This window comes from Mustela nigripes, unplaced genomic scaffold (assembly GCF_022355385.1).
Source record: "Mustela nigripes isolate SB6536 unplaced genomic scaffold, MUSNIG.SB6536 HiC_scaffold_148, whole genome shotgun sequence".
NCBI classification, from domain to species: Eukaryota; Metazoa; Chordata; class Mammalia; order Carnivora; family Mustelidae; genus Mustela; species Mustela nigripes.
Window position 1 is genome coordinate 8,611,840 of NW_026739562.1, and position 16,293 is coordinate 8,628,132.

Genomic DNA, 16,293 nt, shown 5'->3' on the forward strand with positions numbered 1-16,293 from the left:
GAGGTGGGGGGCTCAGTTGGTTAAGCACCTGCCTTTGGCTCAGGTCATACCAGAGTTCTGGGACCAGGACAACATGGGCTCCCTGCTAAGGCTTCTCCTTCTCCCTCTGCTCTTCCCCCTGATGCTTGTCCTAGCTCTCAATCACTCATTCTCTCAAATAAATAAATAAAATCTTAAAAAAAAAAAAAAAGAATGTAAAATGGTACAGTTGCTGTGGAAAACAATATGACAGTTTCTCAAAAAATAAAAAATAGAATTACTATGTGACCCAGCAATTCCACTTCTGGGTATATGCTCCAAAGAACTGAAAAGCAGGGTCTCAAAGACATATTTGTATACCCATGTTCATTTCATAGCAACATTATTCAAAATAACTAAAAAGTGGAATACACATAAAAGAGAATATTATTTAGCCTTAAAAATAAATTCTGACATATGCTATAACCTGGATGAGTCCTGAGGCCAATGCTAATGTGATAAGCCATCCACAAAGAGACAAATACTGTATGATTCCACTCATAAGTGGCAGTCAAAATCAGAGATATAAAGGAGAATGGTTGTTGCCAGTGAATGGATGGATTGAGGAATGGAGTATAAAGCTTCAGTTTTCCAAAATGAAAAAAAAATTATGATGATGGATAATGGTTATGTTTCTATAACATAATGAATGTATCTGAATCGCTTCTCAGCCTTTTGGCTAAGATCAAGTGTAGTATCTGTTCTTAACAGTTTAGTAAATGTATTTGACACCAGTGACCTGCAGACTTAAAAAGGGTTAAGATGGTAAATTTTATGTTGTATGTATTTTTCTACACACACACACACACACACACACACGAAATGAAGTACTGATAAATGCTATAACATAGATGAATCTTGAAAACATTATACCTAGAAGAAACTAGACACAAAGAACTACATGATTATATGATTCCTTTTATATGCAATGTCCAGAATGGGCAAGTCTTTAGAGACAGAAAGTAGATCAGTGTTTGCCTAGGACTGAAGTGTTTAGGGAAATTAAAAGGGTAAAGGCTAAGAAGTATGGGATTTCTTTTCAGGGTAATGAAAATGTTTTAAAATTGACTGTGGTGATGATTGCACAAATCTAGATAAGCCACTGAACTGTACACTTTAAATGGTTGAGTGGTATATAAATTATATTTCATTAAAACTGCTTTTTAGGGGTGCCTGGGTGGCTCAGTCAGTTAGGTCTCTGTCTTTGGCTCGGGTTATGATCCCAAGGTCCTGGGATCAAGCTCTGCATCGGGCTCCCTGCTCAGCAGGAAGCCTGCTTCTCCCTCTCCCTCTATAGTTCCCCCTGCTTGTGCTCTCTCTCACGCAAATAAATAAATAAATAAATAATTTTTTAAAAAAAGAAGCAGCTTTGAAAAAAACCCCAAAGTTTACTAACAAAAGTCCTTAGGACATAAGAAAGATAAGAATGATTTGTTCAAGCTACTGATCATTTTACATGTATAGGCTGGCTGCATAGGTTAAGAGTCCTTTCTAATAACAAGGTCTAATAAGCAGGAAATTAGTCCATTCCACTCTTACCTTAAGCATTCACATTCACTAAATTTCCCTGTAGGCAAACCACGATGCACCTAAGTTCACAGAAGTACAAATAAGTCTTCTTAACAAATAATCATAATACAAAATACATTATGTACAGAAAGTGCCTTAAGCAAGGGATAAATCAGGGTAACAGAGTTCAAAATAGGATTAACCACCAGCACGTGAGGGATGGTCAGTGAAAATCTTACCGAAAGGATGGCATCTGAACTCAGTGATGAAAGACAGGTGAGATTTTTAAAAAACAGACAAAGACACCAAAGTAGGGGATATTCTAGGCTGAGGGGAAAAAAAAGGCAAAGTCTTGGAGATAGGAAAGTACAGAGCATGTTCAGGGAACAATAAATGGCTCCACTTACTATAGTCTAAGACAAAAGATAGAGGAGGGTCAGATCATGTAGAATCGTGAATATTAAGCTAAACAGCATAAGATGCTGATGATTGAGGCAAGGCAATGACACGATCCTATCTATGTCAGAAAGATAAATCTATGTAGAATGGATTGAAAGAGAGGAAAAATAGAATCTTGATAGGAAACTACTGCAGTACTTTAGGACAAAGATAAATAGGAGCCATGGGGGTCTTAGGAATGGATAGGATGGGCAGGGGGTACTAAAGGAAGTTAATTAAAGAGGTAGAATCAGTAAGTCTTAGCAAGTAAGGATGTGGGAGTAGGAAGAGTCTAGCCGGAGATTCCAGTCTAAGTGACTAGGAGAACAGCAGTGCTAATGACATAAAAATATCAGTAGTAGTTCTGGATTGTTTATTTTTGGGGAGTAGAGAAGAGGTAAGGAATATGATGAGTTTGGTTTTAGACTTGAGAAATATGATCTTTAAGTGGCTGGAAATATGGCATAGGATTAGACAGAGGATTCTGGATTTTTTAAACACAGACATGGGAAACCGAGCTGTCATTACACAGCAAGGTTTGATGCTTCAAGAGTGAAGAAAATTGCCAACAAAGAGAAACATTAATAAAATTAATTTGAACTATACCTGATGCTTACTATAGTTCATTCAGTCTAGTCCATACTACAAATGTTTATACTTTCATATTATTCAGAGCTCTCAAGAGACTTTACCCTGGCTGAAACAGAGGAAAAGGTAAGGAAGCCAGCTAAAATAAATCTATTCTACAAAAATATTATAATGTTAGACCACTGCTGTATCTAAAACAACTTCCAAATAGCTCAAAATACCATTCAATCACACTACTGCTGAAAAAGGTTTAGATGCAATTGTTTATTTTTAGACCAGAGGTTAAGAAATGTTTCCAAGGTCATACATAAAGGCAAAACTTAGAATAAATTTCAAACTGATTTTTTAGGTTAATATTCAATTAAATAACAAATTACCTATTAAGTATGCATTATGTATTATTTTAACATATACACCCAAGATACCTATGTATCATCTCATTCATCAACTAGCTAAAAGTAAGGCACCAAGAGACTAAGTCATGAGTAATGTTAGAGCTAGGCCTACAATCTCTTATCTCCTTCCTCTCAGTCCACAACTCTGCTGCATCTTTCAAGTTCCTGTAACTTGACAGTCTATAAGAATAATTACACAGCTACTAGATGGACTGTTTTAGCTTTCTACTTGGGAAGAAGCTGTGGCAGTGAAACTATTTTATGGCTAATTCCCAAGCTCTTGACCTACAAAAGCTCTTCACTATCACAATACAAGAGATCTGGATCTGATTACCATTCTTGGACTCTCACTTCTGGCTAAGGAAATGCTACTGCAGAAGCACAGAATAAGTATGAGGGAAGTTTGAGGAAAATTTCTGCCCACTCAAAAACCAACCCTTTGAATGACCAATGAAGTATGATAACAGATTCACTCAAAACAAAAATAATAATTATAATACAGGGATAAAACACAATACACACAAGTCCAAAAAGCTTTACTCAAACCTTGTATTGAAAGGACAAATGGGCTAAAGAAGCATAACAATTATGTAACTGTCATAGAAAACTTAAGATTGTTATTACTTGGCCAAGCCAGACAAAAATTCATCTCTAAGTAACCAGTAACAAAATGACAAGCTGTTTCCTTTAATTTAAAAAGCCTCAATGCCTCCAGGTAATTCCCATTAACAAGGACAAGTATTAACCTCTTGCTGGAGTATTCTGCATTATCAGGTGGCCAGAAATCTGAACTGATTCTCTAGCAGGTTATCTCAGCAAACTTGGGTGTGTTTGCCGTCCTAGTCCTGGGATGGTGGCCTCTCACACAGTCCTTCTGAAGGGGAAGGGTAAAGAGCTGTCTCTTGAGCCCTCTCTTACACATCCTGCTTGCTATTCATATCATCAGGACAGAAGATTAACTAGACTCCCCCCAGTAAAAGGTCACTATTAATGTCTCCGAAAGGGGGACCCACACCAACACAGGCCTCTGGGGAGATGGAAAGCTAGACCCAGCTGTGAATTAGGTCAACTTCCCCAGTTACTGCTCAAATGTACCACGGTAGCTGAAAATCCAATGCTTACTCATCCCTAAACTACCCAGGTCTCCAAATCCCAGGCGAAGGACCCAAGGCCCAGGACACAAGATCCAACTCCACCCATCAAGTTCAATGGGGTTCTATATACTCAGGTAAAAGCAATCCTCTCCTCACCCCAAGTAGAAACCAGGCAGGGGCAAAGTCGGGTCGTGGACACCGCTCAACCACTGCATATCCAAACAAGCATCCTAGGGTTGCTGTCATCACCCAGAAGTAGAGCAGATGCCCCAGGCTTTAGCTCACTGCAGCCGTCATTGTTTACGCTCTTTCGCAGCCTAAGCCTCTGATAGGCCAGGAAAGTCCCCTGCACTGTCCACCAGGACTTCCGGCATGGGCACAGGATGCTTGGCCCTCGCCCGCAGTTTGACACTTACGCTCCCTGAGCAGGGAGAGGTCTGGGGGCCCTACGGTCCAAGCAGAATCAGCAGGAATACCCGGCGGGCCCCGGCGGCATTGGTGCGGAGGGCCGCTGGGAAACGCCTCCTCCGGGGGCGGGGCCCACAGCTCGCTGTCAGAGTGCCCGCCCCACCTCGGCCCCCTCCCGGCGCACACTGAAGCCTTAAAGGGTCCGCACCTTCGCCCGTAAGTCTGCAGGACTCAGGGGGCTGCTTCCAGCCCACAAGGTTTCCAAGACAGGAGGCAAATCCAGGATCAGCTTGGAAGGATCCACCCAGGCTGGCTGGGCCTCTTCTTTGGTGGCAACACAGGCAAGGTTCCCGAAACAAAGGAGATGACCTACTATCTACTACCTATCCTACTATCACAATCCTAATCCCTCCTCCAGGAATGAAAAAAATTGTTGCAGGCAATAGCAAAGCTTCAGAGTAAATACGTAGCCCCCCATCATGTAAGATGCTTATTCCATTAATTTGAGCAGTTAACATTCTTCAAATGGTAATTAAAAGGCCCAGAAAGGAATTCTGGCAGCCTGAATTGCTTCACCCCACCCTTTCACCTTCCTTCTCTACAACCTGAGAAATCAGACAATGATAAGAAGATGAGTAAGAAGGTAATAGGAAGTGAAATGGAAAACATTCTCATTCTTGTAAGCAAAATGTGCCAAGAATTGGCAAAGAATTAAAAATTCACAACATGTGTATGTAGCTAAATCGTGCATGCAAATACAGTTGTGATGTGCAGCTATCCAATTTAATATGAAGAGTTGAGAAAACTGTAGTAGAAACTGTATTACTATTTCAGGGAGTTAAATAATGGTCTTTGAGCTCTCCACTGGTTGTCAATGAGTTTTAATTTTCTTTTCATAAGAGGAATTTTCCCTCAATCTCAGTTTACAAGGTTTGACTGCATTTTGTGTCTCATACCATCAGAAAGAGATTTAAGTATTTACTAAGCCTATATTCTTCCACCTAATCTAGATGAATAAATACGTCTTATTAAAGCCTTAAACTACTACCAACAAGTATGGGAATCCATTTAGTGAAGCAAAAGACTATTTTATAAGTGCCTTAACATCCTCCATCTTAAACATGGGTTCAAGTGGAAATACAGATTCTGAAGGACAGGAATGAAGACTGCTCTGTTTACTGGGGAATTGACGGAGGTTACAAGGTCTCAGAAGATCCTACAGAATTCTAGGATCAGGCTGCCAGGAAGAGAAATGGATTCGGATTAGAAATAGTGTGATTGTAAACTGCCAAAAAAATCTCATTTTAAAGTGCATTTAACTGTGAATGCTACTTTTGAATTAGGTAATTAAGACCTTTCATTTTATCCCCAGGAAGCATTATCACACTATTCTGAGGGTAATGGTTTGCAGATCAGCCTCTCCATTAGATTGTGAGCACCTCAAGGGCAAGAGCTAGAATGTATCCTAATCATCCTTTTCTCCCAGTATGCTACAAAATGAATACTTAATAATAAATATTTACCACAAAATTAGGACCAACACTCTCTTTGATATAGGAGTCTAGATAACCATCAGTAAGCATAGCATAGTGAGTATGTGTGTGCATGTATATACACAAATGAATAATACCCAGTGCTGTGGTTGTCAGTGAATTAAAAATCTGGAGAGAAAAAATCCACTGATGGTACAGCTTGGTTTCAGACATCAGAGCTCAAGATTACTATTATAGGGATTTATATCTTTTGTCCCAAATGCACATTTTATATAAATATTCCTAAATAATTCTTAAATTTTACCAAATATCAGTCTAAACACAGCCCATCTTATTTTGGTTATTGCTTTTTTCTTTACTATATACCATGAAGAGACTAAACTGGACATGTAAAACCTTTTAACAAATTACCAATTAGTAGTTGTTTACTTAACATGGCAATGTGGAAACTGTTTAGGAAATGTCTTAGTAAAATATTATATACAGAAGAGAGATTCCCCAAGCTGAGAGCTTTTAAGTAGGGTTTATTAAGGTATACCTTACATACAGTAAAATTCGCTCTTTTTAGTACATAGTGCTATAATTTTGGTAGACACAGAGAATCCATCACCATAATTAAGAATATCTCCATCAGCCCAAAATTTTCCCTGGTGCTCCTTTGTAGTCAATACCCTCTTTACCCACTACCCAACCCTGGCCCCGGCAACCATTGATCAGCATGCTGTTCCTACAATTTTTTCCTTTTGTACAATGTCATATTAAAAAAAAAAAATTACACAGTGTGTAGTCTTATTTCATTTATAATACAACTGAGATCACCTATGTTGTTGCACATATCAGTGATTTGCTCTTTATTGCTGAGTAATATTCCACAGTATCATCTAACACATTTTGTTCATCCATGTTACCAGTTAAAAGACACGTTTGTTGCTTCTAGCTTTTAACAATTGTGAAAAAAGCTGCTATAGATTGTTGTATGGGAGTAAGTTTTCCTTTCTGTTAGGCAAATACCCAGGAGTGGGAATGCTGGGTGGTAAGGTAAGTAGATGTTTAATTTTGTAAGTAACTGCCTAACTGTTTTCCAAAGTGGCTGTATGAACCATTTTGCATTGCTCCTCCATCAGCAATATCTGAAAATGAAAGTGTAATTGGATTATTGCTTAGTACTAATTTCTAGTAGGGCTCTGTATTTTTACACCTATGAATGAAAGCCCGTTCTTTCCCTAATTTAGTGCTAATGGTTTGTAACATACGCTTCCATTTACAAACCAGTCATTGTTCACTCTTTCAAATCCCATCAAAGAACAGTCCAATCTGGTCATTTTATTGGGATCAACAAGCTACAAGACTAAACAAAAAGTACTCCTAGTAAACAGAACAAACTAAAGCATGTATTATCTATCTGTCAGTGGAACTGGTTTTCCAACATTCAGATGAGTTTATCCAAAGCATCAACAATCTCTTTATATAACAAATCATATTAAACATCTTTATCAAAAGTATAATTCTCTTGATTACGAACCAAGAAGAAGCTTCAAGAAAGTATCTGAAAACTTATTATAAATACTTTGTCCACTATTACAAAAAAATGCTTTCAAAAGAGTGTCTGGAATTTTTATACATTGTTGGTGAGTATGAAGAATCTGGTACATCCAATGTGGAAAATACTGTCCACACAAAAACTGGTACGTAAATGTTAATAGCAACATTAGTCATTAACAGCCCCAAAGGAGAAACAACCCAAAAATCCATCAGTTGATGAAAGGGTAAACAAAATGTGATCTAGCCATACAATGGAATAACACTCAGCCATAAAAAAAGGATTGAAACAGCTATATATACTACAATATGGGTTAACCCTGAATACATCGTGCTGAGTTAAAGAAGCCAGGCACAAAAGGCCATATGTTGGATGATTCTGACCATATGAAATGCCCAGGTCAGGCAAATCCACAGGGACAGAAAGTAGAATAGTGGTTGCCAGGGGATGGGTTATACAGAAAGAGAAAGGGGGAATAAGGAATGACTGCTAATGGGTATGAAGTCTCTTTTGGGAGTGATAAAAATGTTCTGGAATTAGACAGTGGCGATGGTTGCACAATATGTGAATATACTAAAAAGCCACTGAATTGTATGTATCTGTTTAAAGAATAAATTTTATGGTATGTGAATTATATTTCAATTAAAATACCCATTGACAGGAGAATGGATAAACAAGCTGTGGTATATTCACAGAAAAATACTATAGAGAAGTGAAAACAAATGAAGGCATCTGTTAGCAAAAACATAGATGAATTTCACAAATCATGCTGAGAGAAAAATAGCTAATACTAAAGAATATACAATATGATTACATAAATCCAAACAATATATTGCTTAGGAGTATATATGTTTGTGGTTAAATTTAAAACACAAGTTCAAGAGGCACCCGGGTGCTCAGTCAATTAAGTAGCTGACTCTTGGTTTCCAAGTTCATGATCTCAAGGTTGTAAGATTGAGCCCTTTGGAGCACCTGGCTGGCTCAGTGGGTTAAGCCTCTGCCTTTGGCTCAGGTCATGATCTCAGGGTCCTGGGATCGAGCCCCGCATCGGGCTCTCTGCTCAGCAGAAAGCCTGCTTCCTCCTCTCTCTCTCTCTCTCTCTGACTGCTTGTGATCTCTGTCAAATAAATAAATAAAATCTTAAAAAAAAAAAAAAAGATTGAGCCCTGTGTTGGCTCTGTGCTGGGTGTGGCACCTGTTTAAGATTCTCTTTCTCCTTGGGCTCCTGGGTGGCTCAGTGGGTTGGGCCGCTGCCTTCGGCTCAGGTCATGATCTCAGGTCCTGGGATCGAGTCCCGAATCGGGCTCTCGGCTCGGCAGGGAGTCTGCTTCCTCCTCTCTCTCTCTGCCTGCCTCTCTGCCTACTTGTGATCTCTCTCTGTCAAATAAATAAATAAAATCTTTAAAAAAAAAAAAAAAGATTCTCTTTCTCCCTTTCTCTTTGCCCCCTCCACCTCTAAAAAATAAAAATGAAAAAAAGAAAAGTACAAGGAGGACATTAAACTTATAACATAAATAATTTATTATATTTAAAATATATTAAGTATTCCATGAGCTTAAAGACTAAAGAAAAAAAAAGCTACGCCTCTTGTAGTAGGATTTTGTAATTTAAAAAGTTACACACTACAGTGTTCAGCCAGAAGTGCTGGGAGGCACTTTTTTCCCCCTCCAATCTGAGAGGAGCACTGGGCTGGAAAGAAGAAAATTTACATCTCCAAATCCCTGTTCTATCATTAACTAGTTGTGAAACCTTAGGGAAGTCATTGAATCTTTGGTGGATTTACTGTTGTTATGCATAAAACAAAGAGTTTGTATCAACAGCTCTCCCACCTCCGAAATTTATGAGACACTGTTCCACAACCACTATTTATACATGATAAATGGCAGGCTTGCAATTCCAAGTTCTCCAGTACTACAGTATCTGCAGCTAATGTTAAATGCTTGGAAAATGCTTCTACTTCAGTGGGAAAATCTCATAACCTCATTCTCTTTAGCCCTTGGTTAAATTACTACAAAGGAATGGTATCAGCTGTAGTAATAATCTGAACCCAGATTGCAGGCATGTTGGTTCTACCATCATTTTCCTTTCCAGGCACTCCCTTTTTAGTTTTTAAGAGGAGGAGGGTAGGGTTTTTTAAGAGAGGAAAGAGCTTTTCCAGGTATTCTCACCCTAGTAGAACAGATTTTCTTCCCAGGCCAAAAAGAAGAAATTCACACAAACCACTCAAAAAGCACAATAATAAGTCTCTTATGCCTGGCAAAGAAAGTAATGTGGTAAGGATAAAAACACTGATTCAAGAAGTCAGAAATATGAACTGTATTTCCTTCTCCACGAGTGCAGTACAGTGAAGGAGAGTTTCTGAGTCATCTAGTCACATCTAAGCACAATTTGTGGCACCAAGAAGTCACTATCACATTCAGAGTAGGCACTCCCAGGGCCTCTACTCAGGGGACCACATCTAGCTGAACATTCTACGATCAACTATCAGTTAGAAGGGATTTAAAAGGATACATTAAAAGTCCAGGAGAGGGGCGCCTGGGTGGCTCAGTGGGTGAAAGCCTCTGCCTTTGGCTCAGGTCATGATCCCAGGACCCTGGGATCGAGCCCCACACATCGCGCAGAGCAGAGAGCCTGCTTCCTCCTCTCTCTCTGCCTGCCTCTCTGCCTACTTGTGATCTTTGTCTGTCAAATATATAAATAAAAATCTTAAAAAAAAAAAAAAAAGTCCAGGAGAGACAGCTTCACTGGAGAATTCACTTAAAGAAGAATTAACACCAATTCTCCTGAAACTCTTCCAAAAAATTGACGAGAACAGTTCCAATTCATTCTAAAAGGCCAGAATTACCCTGATATGAAAGCCAAAGCCACTGTAAGAAAACTACACACCAAGATCACTGATAAATACTGATGAAAAATCCTCAAAATACTAAGCAAACTGAATCCAACAGCACATTACAAAGATTATACACCATGCCCAAGTGGAATTTATTCCTGGAATGCAAGAACGGTTCAACATACCAAAATTAACCAATACAGTACATCATAACTCATCATAAGAACAAAGAACAAAACCACATGATCATCTCAATTGACACAATAAAAAGCATATATGCCAAGATTTAATAACTTCAATGATCAAAACACCCCAAGTAGGAATGTAAGAAAACTATCTCAACATTCTAAAGGCCATTATGAGAAGCCCATAGCTAACATCATACTCAATGGTGAATGACAAGCTTTTCCTCTAAAATCAGGAACATGGTAAGGATGGCTGTTCTAGCCATTCCTATTCAATATAGTATTGAAAGTTTTAGCCAGGACACCTGGGTGGCTCGGTCAGTTGAGCAACTGACTCTTGATCTCAAGGTCATGAGTTCAATCCCAGCACTAGGTTCCATGCCCAGTACAGCGCCCACTTTAAAAAAAAAAAAAAGAAAAGAAAAGGCAACCTACAGAATGGAAGAAAATACCTGCAAATCATGTATCTGATGAGGGGTTACTATCCAGAAGATTTAAAAAAAACTTGTACAACAACCCAAATAACCCACCTAAAAAAATGGGCAAAAGACTTAACTAGACAGTTCTCCAAGTCTGATATACAAATGGCCAACAGCATATGAAGATGCTCAACATCACTAATCATCAGAAAACTACAAACCGAGGGGTGCCTGACTGGCTTGGTCAGGTAAGCATCCGACTCTTGATTTTGCCTCAGGTCATGATCTCAGGGTTGTAAGCTCAAACCCCACTTGCAGATCCACATTGGGCATGGAGACTGCTTGGGATTTCTCTCTCCCTCTCCTTTTGCCCCTCCCCCTTCCTCCACTTCCACATGTGCTCTCTCCAAATAAATAAATAATAGAAAAAAAAGGGGGGGTGCCTGGGTGGCTGAGTCTGGTGAGCAACCAACTCTTGATTTCTGCTCAGGTCATAATCTTACGATCACGAGATCAAGCCTCACACCCAGTGTGGAACCTATTTAAGATTCTCTCTTCCTCTCCCTCTGCGTGAGCCCCCTACCCTTGTAAGCCTGTGTGCTCTCTCTTAAAAAAAAAAAAAAAGAAAGAAGAAAGAAAGAAAAATACAAATCAAAGCTACAATGAGATTATCAACTCATACCCATTAAAATGATTACTATATTAAAAAACTAAAATAAATATTAGAAAGAATGTAGAGAAATAGGAACCCTTGGACACCATTGGCAGGAATGTAAAATGGTTCAACTGCTATGGAAAATGATACAGTTGGCCAAAAAATTAACAATAGAGTGCTGGGGTGGCTCAGTTGGTTAAATGTCTGCCTTTGGCTCAGATCATGATCCCAGGGTCCTGGTATGGAGCCCTGCATCAGGCTCCCTGCTCAGTGGGGAGCCTGCTTCTCCTACTCCCTCTGCTGCTCCCCATGCTTGTGCTCTCTTGCCTGTCAAATAAATAAATAAAATCTTTTAAAAAATTCAAAATAGAATACCACATAACTATGTGATCCAACAATCCTACTTCTGATTTTATGTATACATATGTACATAGATATATACATATCCAAAAATATTAAAAGTTGGGCCTCAAAAGATTTATATACCCATGTTAAAGCAGCACTGTTGGGGCGCCTGGGTGGCTCAGTGGGTTAAAGCCTCTGCCTTCGGCTCAGGTCATGATCCCAGGGTCCTGGAATGGAGCCCCGAATGGGGCTCTCTGCTCGGCGGGGAGCCTACTTCCCCCTCTCTCTCTGCCTGCCTCTCTACCTATTTGTGATTTCTGTCTGTCAAATAAATAAATAAATAAATAAATAAATAAAATCTTTAAAGCAGCACTGTTCACAATACTCAAGAAGTAGAAGCAACACAAATGTCTACTGAAGAATGGATAAACAAAATGTAGTATATACATACAATGGAATGCAAGCCTTAAAAAGGAAGGAAATCAGGGTGCCTGGGTGGCTGAGTGGGTTAAGCCTCTATCTTGGGCTCCAGTCATGGTCTCCAGGTCCTGGGATCCAGCCCCACATTGGGCTTTCTGTTCAGCAGGGAGTCTGCTCCCCCTGCAACCCCGATGCCTGACTCTCTGCCTATTTGTGATCTCTCTCTGTCAAATAATAAATTTTAAAAATAAAATAAAATTAAAAACCTTAAGAAAAAAAAAAGGACATCATGTTATATGCTACAGTATGGATGAACTTTGAAAGCATTACACTAAGTGAAATAAACCAGTCACAGAAAGACAAATACTGTATGATTCCACTTATATGAGGTATCTAAACTAGTAAAATTCATAGAAACAAAGTAGAAGGATGGTTATCAGGGGCTGGGGAAGGGGGAAAGAGAATGTACAGACTCAGACCTGCAAGATGAAAAAAGGTCTGGAGATCTGTTTCACAACAACGTGAACGTACTTAATTTTAAATGTACTTAATCAGGGGGTGCCTGAGTGGCTCAGTTGGTTAGGTGACTGCCTTCAGCTCAGGTCATGATCCTGGAGTCTGGGGATCAAGTTCCACATTGGGTTCCTAGCTCCATGGGGAGTCTGCTTCTCCCTCTGACCTTCTCCCCTCTCATGCTCTCTCTCAATATCTCTCAAATAAATAAATAAAATTAATAAAATAAAATAAAATGTACTTAATTAAAAATGGTAAGTTTTGCGTGTTGTATATTTTTACAACTTTAAAAAAGTGAGACATTGTTCCATTCAACTAAGTGCTCTGTAGCTATTTAAAAAAAGATGAAGACTAAAGTAAATATTTAAATATTACTGGAAGAAATACTAAGTTTTAAAAAGAAAATCAGAAGACAGTATACGAAGCCTAATTTTTATGCTTAGTAAAACCATATAGGGGGATGTACACACTGGTACTCAGCTGATATCTACCCCCAAAGGGACTAGATTTTATTTTATTTTTTTAAAGATTTTATTTATTTATATATTTGTCACAGAGAGAGAGTGAGGGCAGAAGCAGGCAGAAGCAGAGACAGAAGCAGACTCCCTGCAGAGCAAGGAGCCTGATGCGGGACTCCATCCCAAGACCCTGGGATCATGACCTGAGCCGAAGGCAGAGGCTTAACCCACTGAACCACCCAGGCGTGCCAAAGGGACGATTTTAATCTCTAGAGCCTATAAATGTCACTTTATTTGGAAAAAGCGTTTTTGTAGATGTGATTAAATTAAGGATCTTGGGGCGCCTGGGTGGCTCAGTGGGTTAAAGCCTCTGCCTTCGGCTCAGGTCATATCTCAGGGTCCTGGGATCGAGCCCCGCATCGGGCCCTCTGCTTGGCAGGGAGCCTGCTTCTTCCCTCTCTCTCTGCCTGCCTCTCTGCCTACTTGTGATCTCTCTATCAAATAAATAAATAAAATATTAAAAAAAAATAAATTAAGGATCTTGAGATGGGGAGATTATCCTGGGTTATCTGAATGGGCCCTAAACACAATCACATGTATCCTTCTAACAGGGGAAGAGGGAAATTTAATACACACAGAGAAGGCCACATAAAGGCAAAAAAGAGCAAAATCAGAAGAGGCTGAAGCGATGTGATACAAACTAAGGAATGCCAACAGCCACCAGAAGAGGCAAGGAAGGAATTCTCCCTGTGACCCTCTAGAGAACCATGGCCCTACCTTGGTTTTAGCCCCCATTAGACTGACCTAAATTGTGTCAGACTTCTGGCTTCCAGAAGAGAGCAAATTTCTGTTGTTTAAAGCCACCAAATTTGTGGTAATTTGTTACAGAAGCCATAGAAAATGAATATAACTTTGTAAACATTTGAAATAACATAAAATTTCCTGGAAGGATCCACAGAAAATATTTCTAAGTAGTATGTCTAAGGAGCTGGCTAAAGAACTTTGACTTTTTCACTTTACTACCTAGTCATTCTTTTTTTTCCCTTTTAAGATTTATTTATTTATTTAAGAGAAAGCGAGCGAGGGTGGGGGTCAGAGCAGTGGGTAGGGAGAAGGACAGCTGACTTCATGCTGAGTGTGGGGCTTGACCCTACAACCCCAAGATCATGACCTAAGCCAAACCCAGGAATTGGACACTTAAACAACTTAGTCCCCAGGAGCCTTCTCAGCCATTCCTTTTTAAAACAAAAAACAAAACAAGCTTCAATGCTTTTGAAAGCTCTAAAGCTTTAAAATTCCAGCTTGGAGTCCTGAAGCTGGTTCTTTTTATACTCATCCCATAAGCTAAGCCTCACTTCTCCCTCTGAACATTTTTTGGCCACCATATCGCCTCTGAAAGAAGGAACTGAATCTTATTTATTACTCCAGCATCTAGCAGAGTGCTTCGAACTCTAACATAATTCCTAAGATAGCACCATTTCATCAAACCATAGAAGTCTAAAATATATAATAAATGTGTTCCTTGAGTTATTTATAAATAAAATTTTGTATGTTGAATGTGTATTTCAAGTATGTCAGAAAAATATGATATATTTAATGGAATTCTGAAGTAAGCCATTTTTCAAAGTGAGAAATCACTCAACAATAGATTCTGAAATTTTAAAGAGTTTTGTCACTGTTTTCTTGTTACCCATTTTTTATTATAAAATTCATTGAAAGAGGGTAATTTTAATTTCAGAGTCTTTGATTTTGGCAAAGCCATGGCAGTAGAACAGTCGTTTGCAATAAGTCTGATTGTAGAGAGCTCCAATCAAGATTTAAATACAATCGGGGTGCCTGGGTGGCTCAGTGGGTTGGACCTCTGCCTTCAGCTTGGGTCATGATCCCAGAGTCTTGGGATTGAGCCCTGAGTCGGGCTCTCTGCTCAGCAGGGAGCCTGCTTCCCCCTCTCTCTCTGCCTGCCTCTCTGCCTACTTGTGATCTCTGTCTGTCAAGTAGATAAATAAAATCTTTAAAAAAAAAAAAAAAAGATTAAATACAATCTACACCAGTCGTGTTGGGCTCTGGAGATAGATCTGAGCTCAAAAACTTGCTTTGTCACATACTAGCTGAGCCTCGGTTTCATCATCTGTCCTAAAAGTACAATCTTCATGTGGTTCCCTATTTAATACACACTGCTGGAGCAGTCCCAGTGTGCCAGGCACTATTTTAGGCACTTCACATGTACGGACTCATTTACGTTCTTATAACTCTGAACTTGGTGATATTATCATCTCCATTTTACAGACAAGGAAACGGAGGCACAGAGATTAAGCAACTTGCCTAAAGTAATTCAATTAAATGTATAAATTAAATGATATTTTGCCTTATACATGTTAAGAATCCCAATATCCACATTACCCCCCTTCCCCACAAGTACACTGGCTTGTCGAATCATGTGAGGTTACTCATTTAGGCACCCAGCTACATGCTGAGTGTGGGTTGTACGGTATAGTAGCCCAGGGGCCAGCTACTGTCTGTGTGTAATAGAGGCACCTAATCTAGACTCAGGGGCCAGGGAAGGTCTACCCGAGAAACTGATAACAGGCATACCTCACTTTATTCCAGAAAATGTGGTTTTTACAAATTGAAGATTTGTAGCAACCCTCGACCAAGCAAGTCTATGCGCACCAATTCCCCAATAGCATTTACTCACTTTGTCCGTGTCACATTTTGGACATTCTACAGTGCTTCAGTTTTTTTTCATTATTATTGTATTTGTTATGGTGACCCGTGATCACTAATCTTTTTTCTTTTTTTGGTTGGTGATTTTTGATGCACTTTTGTAATTGTTTTGGAGCACCATGAACCAAAACCAATTCTAGACAGCAAACTTAATCGATAAAGGTTGTTGGGTTCTGACTGCCCCACCAACTGCCCTTTCAAGCCTCCCTATTCTCTCTCTCTCCTCATGCCTCCCTATTCTAAGACTCAACAATACTT

General features: G+C 39.4%; 1 protein-coding gene and 1 pseudogene across 4 annotated transcripts in view; one reads left to right on the top strand and one right to left on the bottom strand.

The window, feature by feature from the left end:
- Positions 1-16,293, bottom strand: part of LOC132008464 (cytoskeleton-associated protein 5) — a 106,848-nt gene that overhangs the window by 78,366 nt on the left and 12,189 nt on the right. Inside the window, exon 1 of one of the 4 annotated variants that reach the window (XM_059387111.1) lies at positions 4,459-4,479. The exons of 2 other annotated variants lie outside the window; for them this stretch is intronic. The gene's annotated coding sequence lies outside the window, so the exon portion shown is untranslated. Of the gene's footprint in view, positions 1-4,198; positions 4,392-4,458; positions 4,480-16,293 lie in introns of those variants that run through there. One more of the 4 variants, XM_059387110.1, reaches the window with a different exon arrangement.
- On the top strand, positions 678-822 carry LOC132008528 (U2 spliceosomal RNA; annotated as a pseudogene).